Here is a 12,467-nt window from a genome sequence, read left to right as displayed (position 1 = left end):
AGTGGAGGCCAAGTCATTGGGTGTATTTAAGGCAGAGATTGATAGATATCTCAGTAGCCAGGGCATCAAAGGTTATGGTGAGAAGGTGGGGGAGTGGGACTAAATGGGAGAATGGATCAGCTCATGATAAAATGGCGGAGGAGACTCGATTGGCCGAATGGCCGACTTCTGCTCCTTTGTCTCATGGTCTTATGGTCTTCATGCTGCCGTGGATCACCTGGACAGGCTGCTGTTTCTTGACAACAGCTGAGCATTTATCAAGATGATTCCACAGTTCTGATCTAAAAGCCCCTGAACCAGGGCCTCTGTACTTCCCACTGCATCTGGATCCTCAACTTCCTCACCAGAAGACCACAGACTGTGCGGATGGGAAGCAATATTTCCTCCTCACTAATAATTAGCACTGGTGCACCTCAGGGATGTGTGCTTAGCCCACCACTCGACTATCTCTACACCCATGACTGCGCGGCTGGGCACAGGCACAGCTAACATGATATCTATAAAGTTTCTGATGACACTCTATTGGCAGAAATTCGGACAGTGGCGAGAAGGCGTATATATACCAGCTGGTTGAGTGGTGTCACACTCAACGTCAGTAAGACGGAAGAGCTGATTGTGAACTTCAGAAAGGGTAAGATCAGAGAACACACACCAGTCCTCATAGGGGGATCAAAAGTGGAGAGAGTGAGCAGTTTCAAGTTCCAGGGTGTCAACATCTCTGAGGATCTATCCCGGGCCCAACATATCGATGCAGTTAGAAAGAAGGCACGGCAGCGGCTATTTCATTGGGTGTTAGAGGAGATTTGGTAAGTCACCAAAGATGCTCACAAATTTCTACAAGTACACCATGGGGAGCATTCTAACTGGCTGCATCATTATCTGGTATGGAGCGGGGGAGGTGGAAATCACTGCACAGGATCGAGAGAAGCTGCAGAAAGTTGTGAACTCAGTCAGCTCCATCGTAGGCACCAGCCTCCCCAGCATCCAGGACATTTTCAAGGAGCAATGCCTCAAATGACATCCATCATTACAGACGCCATCAGCCAGGACGTGCCCTCTTCTCATTCTTACCGTCAGGGAGGAGGTACAGGAGCCTGAAGACACTCACTCAATGATTCAGGAAAGCTTCTTCCCCTCCGCCATCCAATTTCTGAATGGACACTGAACCCATGAACATTTCCTCACTTTTTTTTTTGCACTATTTATTTAATTTAACATTTTATACATGTATATGTTCTAATTTACAGCTTTTTATTGTTATGTGTTATAATGTACTGTTGCCACATAACAACAGATTTCACAACCTATTTCAGTGATATTAATTCTGATACTGAAGAAGGATTCTTTTCCTGTATGGACTGCATTGTACGTGGGAGAGTTATTGTGTCTTCTGCCCAAACTACAGCTGGATGACTGCCTGTTAACAGTGAGAGCCCAGCTCCGTGAATGAGACTGCAGATTGTCCCCGGCCTTCGCACTGAGGCCTTCCTTTGTTCCGATTTCAACAGCACTGTCTCTCGTGAGTGGAGACACTTCGTTAATTAGGCTTCAGCTCCTCTGCTGTGAGATGAATGTGGTTCAGTGGCCTGGGCTGAGAGAGAATTGGAGTACTGACAGTGCCAGTATTGGCCCTGACTTTCACTTGCGTGATCAGTCACCTCACCTAAACAAAGTGCAGATTAACGAACATTTCACGTCACCTGCTTACACCGGGAGGGAGTTTCCCTCAGGAATACAAAACAAAACAGTTTTGTGTCAGCAGAGTGTGCAGTGTTTGATTAATGGAGGGGAAAATGTTTTTGTCTGATGGACTTGAGTGGCCGGTGTAAGGCCCTGTCTCCGATCACCTCCTGCACTTGTCAGCAGCGCTTTAATGACTGCAAACACTTAAATACAACTCCATGAATCAGCACAATTGACGACAAGATGGAGAAGGAAAGCTGGCAGGAAATAAGTCAGAGGAGTCACAAGGAACTCCCAATAATATGCGCCAAGTATCCCTAACCAGGGGTTCTAGGGGTCTGAGAGTTCTCGGACGGGGTGAGACCACGGTGATGTAAGAGTGGAGCAATCAAAGGAGAGGCATGCAGTGTCTACCACTGTTTAGTGTTGACTCTGATGAGAAGCAGTTGCTGGTCTCGTCTCTCCTCACACACAGATCACCCCGCACTCCCCGGCTGGTCTCACAGCAGTGAGTCAGTGGCCGTGAGAGATTACCAAGCCCGTCATACTGGCCTGATGCTTTGGGCCAGCAGCCCGCTCAGCTGTTACCCAAATTGTACCTCCTTTGGCATATTCCAAGGGCCTTTGCACTCTGTAAGACATCAGAGCAGTATTCGAATATTCAGCCCATCGAGTCTGTGGCACGGTAGAAAGTGGTTAGCACAGCGCTTTACAGGACAGCTGACCTGGGTTTAATCCCCACTGCTGCCTGTAAGCACTTGTATGTTCTCCCCATGGCCGCGAGGGTTTTTCCATGTGCCTCTGCTACCTCCTGCAGCTCTAAGACGTACTGGTTGGTAGGTTAATTGGTCATTGTAAATTGCCTTGTGGTTAGGCTAGGATTAAGTCGGGGGATTGCTGGGTGGTGTGGCTCAAAGAGCCGGAAACGCCTATTCCAAGCTGTATCTCAATAAATAGATTCCACCATGGCTGATTTACTATCCCTGTCAACCCAATTCTCCAGCCTTCTCCCCGTAACCTTTCACTCCCTCACTAATCAAGAAGCTATCAACCTCCACGTTAAATACACCCAATGACTTGGCCTCCACAGCCATCTGTGGCAATGATTTCCACAGATTCACCACCCTCTGGCTAAAGAAATTCCTCCTCATCTCTGTTCTAATGGGACGTCCTTGTATTCTGAGGCTGTGCCCTTGAAATGTAATTTTACTTGGCGGTCCAGCACGGTAACAGGGCCTTCCAGCCCAGTGAGCCTGCACCACCCAGTTACCGACCTACTAGTCCGTCTGTCTTTGGAATGTGGGAGGAAACAGGGGCATCCTGAGGAAACCCATGCAGTCATGGGGAGAATGTGCAAACGCCTTACAGAAGCGGCAGAATTGAACCCAGGTTGTTGTTGCTGTCATAGTATTTCGCGGCCGCGCTGCCCCAGTTAACAATAATGTTAGAGTTATGTTGTTGCCTTCCCTGATCATTCCATCAACGTGAGTCCCACTGGACGTTCTGAAAAGAAAGCTTATTGGAAATGTTAGCAATACACACAAAATGTTGGAGGAGCTCAGCAGGCCAGTCAGCATCTGTGGGAAAGAGAACAGTCGATGTTTCGGTCTGAAACCCTTCAGCAGCACTGGAGAAAGAAAGATGAGCAGTCAGAGTTGGAAGGTAGAGGAGGGGAGGAAGTGGCACGAGGTGATAGGTGAAACCGGGAGGGAGAGGGGTGAAGTAAAGAGCTGAGAGGTTGATTGGCAAAAGAGATACAGGGCTGGAGAAGGGGGAGTCTGATAGGAGAGGACAGAAGGCCATCGAAGAAAGGGCAGGGGCAGTAGAACCAGAGGAAGGTGATGGACAGGCCAGGACATAAAGTGAGGGTGGGAAAAGGGGATGGGAAATAGTGAAGGAGAGAGGGGGTGGCCTTACCGGAAGTTTGAGAAATCGATGTTCATGCCATCAGATTGGTGTCTACCCAGGTAGAATATAAGGTGTTGCTGCTCAACCTGAGTGTGGCCTCATCACGAGAGTAGAGGAGGCCATGGATGGACATGTCGGAATGGAAAGTGGAATTAAAAATAGGTGGCCATTGGGAGATCCCACTTTTTCTGGTGGATGGAATGTCAGTGAAGCGGTCTCCCAATCTATGTCGGGTCTCACTGATTTACAGGAGGCCACACTGGGAGCATGGGATACAGTCGATGAGCCCAACAGACTCACTGATGAAGTGTCGCCTCACCTGGAAGGACTGTTTGGGACCCTGAATGGTAGTGAGGGAGGAGGTGTGGAGGCAGGTGTGGCACTTGTTCTGCTTAGAAGGATAAGTGCCAGGAGGGAGATCAGTGGGGAGGGATAAATGGACTAGGGAATCGTGTAGGGAGCAATCCCTGTGGAAAGCAGAAAGTTGGGGGGAAGGGAAAGATGCACTTGGTGGTGGGATTTGGTTGGAGATGATGGAAGTTGTGGAGAGTTGTGTGCTGGATGCAGAGGCTGGTGGGGTAGTAGGTGAGGACAAGAGGAACCCTATCCCTGGTAGGATGGCAGGTGGTTGGAGTAAGGGGCAGATACGTGTGAAATGGAAGAGATGCGGATGAGGGCAGCGTTGATGGTGGAGGAAGGGAAGCCCATTTCTTTGAAGAAGGAGGACATCTTCATTCTGAAATGAAAAGCATCTTGAGAGCAGATGCAGTGGAGACAGAGGAATTCAGAGAAGGGGATGATGTTTTTACAAGTAATGGGGTGGGAAGCGGTATAGTCCAGGTAGCTGTGAGAGTCAGTGGGTTTGTAATAGACATCAGTGGATAAGCTGTCTCCAGAGACAAAGACAGTGAGATCGAGAAAGGGGAAGGAGGTGTCGGAAATGGACTGGGTAAGTTTGAGGGCAGGGTGAAAGTTGGAGGCAAAGTTGATGAAGTTGACGAGCTCAGCATGGGTGCAGGAAGCAGCACCAACACAGTCGTTGATGTAATGTATGAAAAGTGGGGGAGTGACACCAGTGTAGGCTTGGAACATAGACTGTTCCACATAGCTGACAAACAGGCAGGCATAGCTGGGACCCATGCAAGTACCCATGGCTACCTCTTTTGTTTGGAGGAAGTGGGAGAAGCCAAAGGAGAAATTATTGAGAGTGAGGACCAGTTCTGCTAGACGGAGGAGAGTGGTGGTGGAGGGGAACTGGTTGGGTCTGGTGTCCAGAAAGGAACGGAGTGCTTTGACGCCTACCAGGTGGGGGATGGAGGTGTATAGGGACTGGACATCCATAGTGCAAATAAGATGCTCAGGGCCAGGGAACTTGAAATCATTGAAAAATTCAAGGGTGCGTGAAGTGTCGCAGACGTAGGTAGGAAGAGACTGAACCGGTGCGGGTAAAACTGAGTCAAAGTATGAGTTCAATGGGACAGGAACAAGCTGAATCAATGGGTCTACCTGGACAGGCAGGTTTGTGGATCTTAGGTAGGAGGTACAAACAAGAGGAGCCGGGTAAAGCATGGGATCTCCCAGTGGCCACCCATTTTAATTCTACTTCCCATTCCCATTCTGACATGTCCATCCACGGCCTCTTCTACTGTTGCGATGAGGCCTCACTCAGGTTGGAGGAGCAACACCTTGTATTCCGTCTGGGTAGCCTCCAACCTGATGGTGTGAACATCGATTTCTCAAACTTCTGGTAATGCCCCCTGCTTCTCTATTCCTCATCCCCTTTTCCCTCTCTCACCTTATCTTCTCACCTGCCCATCACCTCCCTCTGGTGTTCCTCCCCCCTTTTCTTTCTTCCATGGCCTTCTATCCTCTCCTGTTAGATCCTCCCTTCTCTTTTGCCAATCAACTTCCCTGCTCTTTACTTCGCCTCTCCCCCATCTGATTTCACCTCTCACCTGGTGTTTCTCCCTCCCCTCCCTCCACCTTCCAACTCTGACTCCTCATCTTTTTTCCTCCAGTCCTGCTGAAGGGTCTCGGCCCAAAGCGTTGACTGTACTCTTTTTCTAAATGCTGCCTGACCTGCTGAGTTCCTCCAGCATTCTGTGTGTGTTGCTTTGGATTTCCAGCATCTGCAGATCTTCTCTTGTTTGTGATTGGTAATGTTCCTGCCTGTACTCCCCATCGATGGGTGCTGTCCAGGGTTGGGGTAGAGCTCTGGATTAGGAGCACCTTTTGGGAAATCTTGCCCCAGTGGAACGAGACAGCAGCAGATGGGAACTGGTAAAGTGTGGCAGCTCTGTGTGTCAAAATGGTATTTTGAAACTCCGTAGTTCCCCATTCGGTACTGGTCTGCTTTTCCTGTTGTTTAGAACCTAGTGCAACGTAAAGTTTTAAATTGCTTCATATCCTATGGCGAGGATTGCACAGACGTGTGGGTTTGATATAACTGATATTTACACCGGCACGTGAGCAGGTAAAGCACAGAAACATACAAACCCAATGGGATTGGTACAAATGGGTGAAGAGGTCAGCATGCAAGATGTGGGTCAAATGGCCCATTTCTGTGCCATTTCGTTCAGTATTTTGAAGAGAGCATGCAGAATAGAGTGTTACAGTTACAGAGAAAGTGCAGTGTAGGGAGACAAATAAACTACCAGGCCCACAACGAAGTCGACCGGGAGATCGTGAGTTCACCTTTTAGCATTTGAGAGGTTTGTTGAAGAGTCTGATATCTAAGAGGTGTAGATCGAGTGGATAACCAGACACATTTTCCCAGTGTGGAAATGTCTAACACCTTACATTCTGTTTGGGCAACTTCCAACCTGATGCCTTGAATATCAATTTCTCTGACGAGTCTGTGGTGGCCAGTGCTATCATTTTTGCTGTTGTGTGCTGGGGCAGCAGGCTGAGGGTAGCAGACACCAACAGAATCAACAAACTCATTCATAAGGCCAGTGATGTTGTGGGGATGGAACTGGACTCTGTCACGGTGGTGTCTGAAAAGAGGATGCTGTCTAAATTGCATGCCATCCTGACATCCTGAGCCAATAGGCTGGTCCTGGACTTATTTCCTGGCATAATTTACATATTAAATTACTTATGGTTTTATTACTATTTAATTATTTATGGTGCAACTGTAACGAAAACCAATTTCCCTCGGGATCAATAAAGTATGACTATGACTATGGCTAAAAGAAAAATTCCCCCCTCCTTCCTCTATTCCCCACTCTGATCTTTTACCTCTACTCACCAGTCTGTCACTTCCCCTGGGTCCCCTCCTCCTTCCCTTTCTCCCATGGTCCACTCTACTCTCCTCTTAGAGTCCTTCGTTCTCCAGCCCTTTACCTTTCCCACCCACCTGGCTTCACCTATCACCTTGCTTGTCCTCCTTCCCCTCCCTCCCTCCCCCCCTCCACCTTTTTATTCTGGCATCGTCCCCCTTCCTTCTCAGTCCTAATGAAGGGTCTCGGCCCGAAACGTCAACTTCCAGAGATGCTGCCTGACCTGCTGAATTCCTCCAGCATTTTGTCTGTGGTAACTCCAAGGTAATAAGAGGGAAGTAATCAGAGACAAGTAGTTTTCTTTTAACAGAGCGTGGTGGGTGTGTGGAACATCCTGCCAGGAGAGGTGGTAGAGTTGCATATATTAGAGCCATTTAAGAGGCTTTTAGATGGGCACATGGAGGAAAGAGAAATATTTGCTATGTGGGATGGTGGACCACAATTGGAGAATTGTGCGCAGTTCTGGTCACCGCGTTATAGGAAGCATGTGGAAGCTCTACAGCGAGTGCAGAGGAGATTTACCAGGATGCTGCCTGGATTGGAGAGCATATCTTATGAGGAAGGGATGAGCAAAGGGCTTTTCGATTTGGAGTGAAGGAGGCTGACTTGACAGATGTGTACAAGATAATGAGGCATAGGTCGAATGGACGGCAGAGACTTTTCCTGGACAGAGATGGCAAGTAGCAGGGGACATAATTTTAAGGTGATTGGGGGATGGTATGGGTGGGTGGGTGGGTGGGGGGAAAAGGATGTCAGAGATAAGTTCTTTACGCAGAGTGGTGAGAATGTTGAATGCTCTCCCGGGGTGGTCGTGGAGGCAGATACATTAGGGGCATTTAGAAACCCTTCACACCGATGATAGAAGAGTGGCTATGCAGGAAGGAAGGGTTAGCTTGACCTTAGAGCAGGTTAAAATGCCAGCATGACATTGTGGGCCGAAGGGTCTGTACTGTGCTGTAGCGTTCTATGTGTGGAAGGTGTCCTTGAGGCTGGTGGTACACGCTGGCAAGCTTTTTTTTTTAAATCTTCTGCCTCGAGAGAGGAGAGAAGAGAGAATGACTGTGGTGGGAGAGGCCTTTGATGATGATGGCTCCTTTGCTGAGGTGGAAGGAAGTGTAGACAGAGTCAATGGAGGGGAAGCATTCTGCACCACAGACTTCAGGCTTCCTAGTCCAGGGACAGCTTTGGGTTGCCAATAGATACTGGCCTTGCCCATGACAACCAGATCCCAAAAACAAAGGAACTTTGGATTGCTGGACACTGGGTAGTAAATCTGATCTGTCCCAATAGAGGGGCAGGATGACAGATTAATGTTCTCCCTCTTTCCCCCTTCCTTTCTTGGCCTGAATATTTATTCCTTGCCATAGATGCTGCCTGACTGGCTGAGTTCCTCCAGTACTTTTTTGTGTGTTGCTCTGTCCCCGTAAGTTTCTTGGGTAGTTTGCCCTTAGCCTGAAGCTGGGTCAGCTCACGGTAACAGTGTTCTCATGCAGGAGAGAAGGAGAGGCCTCCCCCGCCTCCACCCTCCGTGATCTGGGTCTCAGAATTGTCCCTTGGCCAAGGGAACCTAAAGCAGAATGATCTGACCATTAGTAGATGAGGTGTTTGTGGGATCCTGCTATGCACAGATCAGCTGCCGTGTTTCCCCACTTTACTGTGGGTGCAGAAATCTCGCCCAAGGAGTCTGAGGGATGGAGGTTGTGTTCCTGCAGTGGGGCAGCAGGTAGAGCTGCCATCGCTCATCTCCAGAGACCCAGGTTCGATCCTAGTCTCTGACATTGTCCGTGTGGAGATTCCACATTCGCTCAGTGGTTTCCCCCAGGGCTCCAGTTTTCCACCCACACCTCAACACCATTTGTTCACTGTAAACTGCCCCTAATGTGCATGTGAGGGGCAGAATCTAGGGACAGTTAAGGAGACTACGGGGGGAATGAACTGAGATGAGTGAATGGTCGGTACAGACTCAGTGGACCAAAGGGCCTTTCTCTGTTGTGTACACTCCTGATGCCTTACCAACAAATGGAAAGCAAGTGCTGCATTAAGAATCGATACTTACAATGTACCTTTACTTCTGGATAAGCTCCAATGTAAGTGTGGTGTCCATTGCAGCCAGCAATCTTATCAATCCTGACAGAGTGAAAGTGGAGAGGATGCTTCCTGTAGAGGGGGAGTAGAGAACCAGAGGGCACAGCCTCAGAGTACAAGGACGTCCCTTTAGGACAGAAATGACGAGGAAAGAGAGAGAAGGTGGGCGGGGGGGTGGAGAAAGGGATGGGGAAGACAGTAGTGAGATTAGAGAGGGGCTAGGAATGGAAGAGCAGAGGAAGAGAGTGGGGAAGTGAGGGGAAAGAGGAGGAAGAAAGGGAAGAGAGGGAGGAAGAGACGTGAATCTGTAGAATTATTGTCACAGATGGCTGTGGAGGCCAAGTCATAGGGTCGATTTAAATCGGAGTTTGATAGGTTCAGAATCAGGTTTATTATCACAGGCATGTGTCGTGAAATTTGCTAACTTTGCAGCAGCAGTTCAATGCCATACATGATAATATAGAAAGAAAAAAATAAGTATATCAACTACAATATGTATATATATGTATATGTATACTAAATAGTTCAATTAAAAATGATGCAAAACAGAAGTAATATATGTCAAAATAAACTGAGGTAATGTCCATTTAGGAATCGTATGGCAGAGGGGATGAAATTGCTCCTGAACCACTGAGTGTGTGCCTTCAGGCTTCAGTGCCTCCTTCCTGACAGTAACCATAAGAAGAGGGCATTTATACCTCAGACTTTAGATACAACACTGAGTCATGTCATCTGCTGAAATCCGCTGATGACTCAGCAACAAAGGGAGGACGGGAGGATGAACACAGGGCCCTGGTGGAGGACTTTGTCAAATGGTGCAAGCTGAATCATCTGCAGCTCAACATCAGTAAGACAAAGGAGATGGTGATGGACTTGACGAAGACTAAGCCTGCACTGCTCCCTGTTACTATTGATGGTGAGGCCGTGGATGTGGTGAGGACCTACAAGTACCTGGGAGTACACCTGGATGACAGACTTGAGTGGAGCACCAACAGAGGCTGTGTAACATTGTGGGGTCCTTTTTTGAATTATTTTCAAAATCTTTGATTTGCTATTAAGCACAGATGTTGGCTAATAATATGTTTTACTATATGATAAGGATTTTTTCCTTTTCATTTTTTTAACCAAACAGCTGTTTTTTTTCTGGTAGTGGGTTTGGATTTTTTTTTGTATAATAAAATTATCTCTTTTCAATATTATGTTTAAATTTAATTTATTTGGATATGGGGTAATGAGACTATATTTGTGATTCCAATATATTGTAATCGATATGTATTATATATCCTAATGAACTCTGTATTCTTTTATGTAAGAAATCAATAAAAATAGAGAAAAAGAAAAGTGAAGAGCAGGAGTCACCTCTACTTCCTGAGGAGACTGAGATCCTTTGGAGTATGCAGGCCTCCCCTTCACATGTTCTACCAGTCTGTTATTGTCACTACAGTCTTCTGTACTGTGGTGTTCTGGGGTAATGGCATCATTTTGATTCCTATAACAGAGCCAGCCTTTCTAATCAGTTTATTAAGCCTGTTGACACCACCCCTTTTTTTCCAGTTTTAGGAAAAACAGGAGTGGTGTCAACAGGCTTAATAATCTGATTAGAAAGGCTGGCACTATTATAGGATTCAAACTGGACACACTGGAGGCTGTGGTAGAACAAAGGACCCTGGCAATTCTGGGCAATGTTTCTCACCCTCTGCATGCCACCTTGGCTGAACAGAGGAATACTCTGAGTAACAGACAATTTGTGTTGTGTTACCAGAATGGCATCCAGGCAATGTCATGAAATTTGTTGTTTTGTGCTAACATTACAGTGTAATATATAAAATCTCTAATAAATTACAATAAGAAAAATGTTTAAAAAATTAAATCAGTTGTGTTAAAAAGTGAGCAAAGATACTAAAGGAACACACGTCAAAGTTGCTGGTGAACGCAGCAGGCCAGGCAGCATCTCTAGGAAGAGGTACAGTCGATGTTTCTGGCCGAGACCCCTCGTCAGGATTAACTGAAGGAAGAGTTAGTAAGAGATTTGAAAGTGGGAAGGGGAGGGGGAGATCCAAAATGATAGGAGAAGACAGGAGGGGGAGGGATGGAGCCGAGAGCTGGACAGTTGATTGGCAAAAGGGATATGAGGGGATCATAGGACAGAAGGTCCAGGGAGAAGGAAAAGGGGGAGGGGGGGAAAATCCCCAGAGGATGGGCAAGGGGTATAGTCAGAGGGACAGAAGGAGAAAGAGAAGTGAGAGAAAGAATGTGTGTATATAAATAAATAACAGATGGGGTACGAGGGGGAGGTGGGGCATTAGCGGTAGTTTGAGAAGTCAGTGTTCTGATGGCATGAACATTGACTTCTCAAACTTCCACTAATACCCCACCTCCCCCTCGTACCCCATCCGTTATTTATTTTTATACACACATTCTTTCTCTCTCACTCCTTTTTCTCCCTCTGTCCCTTTCACTATACCTCTTGCCCATCCTCTGGGTTCCCCCCCTTTTCTTTCTCCCTAGGCCTCCAGTCCCATGATCCCCTCATATCCCCTTTGCCAATCACCTGTCCAGCTCTTAGCTCCATCCCTCCCCCTCCTGTCTTCTCCTATCATTTCGGATCTCCCCCTCCCCCTCCAACTTTCAAATCTCTTACTAGCTCTTCTTTCAGTTAGTCCTGACGAAGGGTCTCGGCCCGAAACATCGACTGTACCTCTTCCAGTAGATGCTGCCTGGCCTGCTGCGTTCACCAGCAACTTTTATGTGTGTTGATTGAATTTCCAGCATCTGCTGAATTCCTCGTGTTTGCATTTTTAAGGATATTGAAGGACCATTTTCATGGACCATTCAGAAATCTAATGGTGATAATGATGGCTGTGGAGACTAAGTCATTGGGTATATTTAAAACAGAGGCTGACAGATTCCTGATCAGTGAGGGTGTCAAAGGTTTCAAGAGGAGGCAGGAGAATGGGGTTGCAACCAGTCATGGTGAAGAAGACACAAGGGGCTGAATGGTCAGATTCTGACCCCATATCTTACGGTCTTGTGGTCTAAGATCCAGACAATGACTTTACACAGTGATGACCTCGAGCGACCACAATTTTACAAAGTACCTTTAGTCTCGTTAGCTTCTAAGGAAGCACTGGTAACAATGTCAGTCCCCTAAGTCATGTGTTAGAACTGGTCACTGTAAGCTTGGGCAGAAAGGGTTTTTTACTGAGTATTTTGAAGTCACAATGTTAAATAGCACAGAAACAGGCTGTTTAGCTTATCTCAACCATGGCAACCAAATTGCTTAACCAAAGTAGCTCGTTTACTTATGTTTGGTTCATATCCCTCAAACCTTCCTAACTGTCCAATTGTCTTTTAGATATTATGCTTGCACCCTCCTCTACCAGTTCCTCTGTCGGCATGTTCCCTCGACTCAGTTCCCCCCCACCCCCCGTGTCAAAATATTAAAACATTACCCCTCAGGTCCCTTTTAAATCTATGCCCTCTGGTTTTGGATTCCCCGTCCCTAGGAAA

This window comes from Mobula birostris, chromosome 10, assembly GCF_030028105.1.
Source record: "Mobula birostris isolate sMobBir1 chromosome 10, sMobBir1.hap1, whole genome shotgun sequence".
In the NCBI taxonomy this organism is placed as follows: Eukaryota; Metazoa; Chordata; class Chondrichthyes; order Myliobatiformes; family Myliobatidae; genus Mobula; species Mobula birostris.
This window is presented reverse-complemented; position numbering follows the sequence as displayed.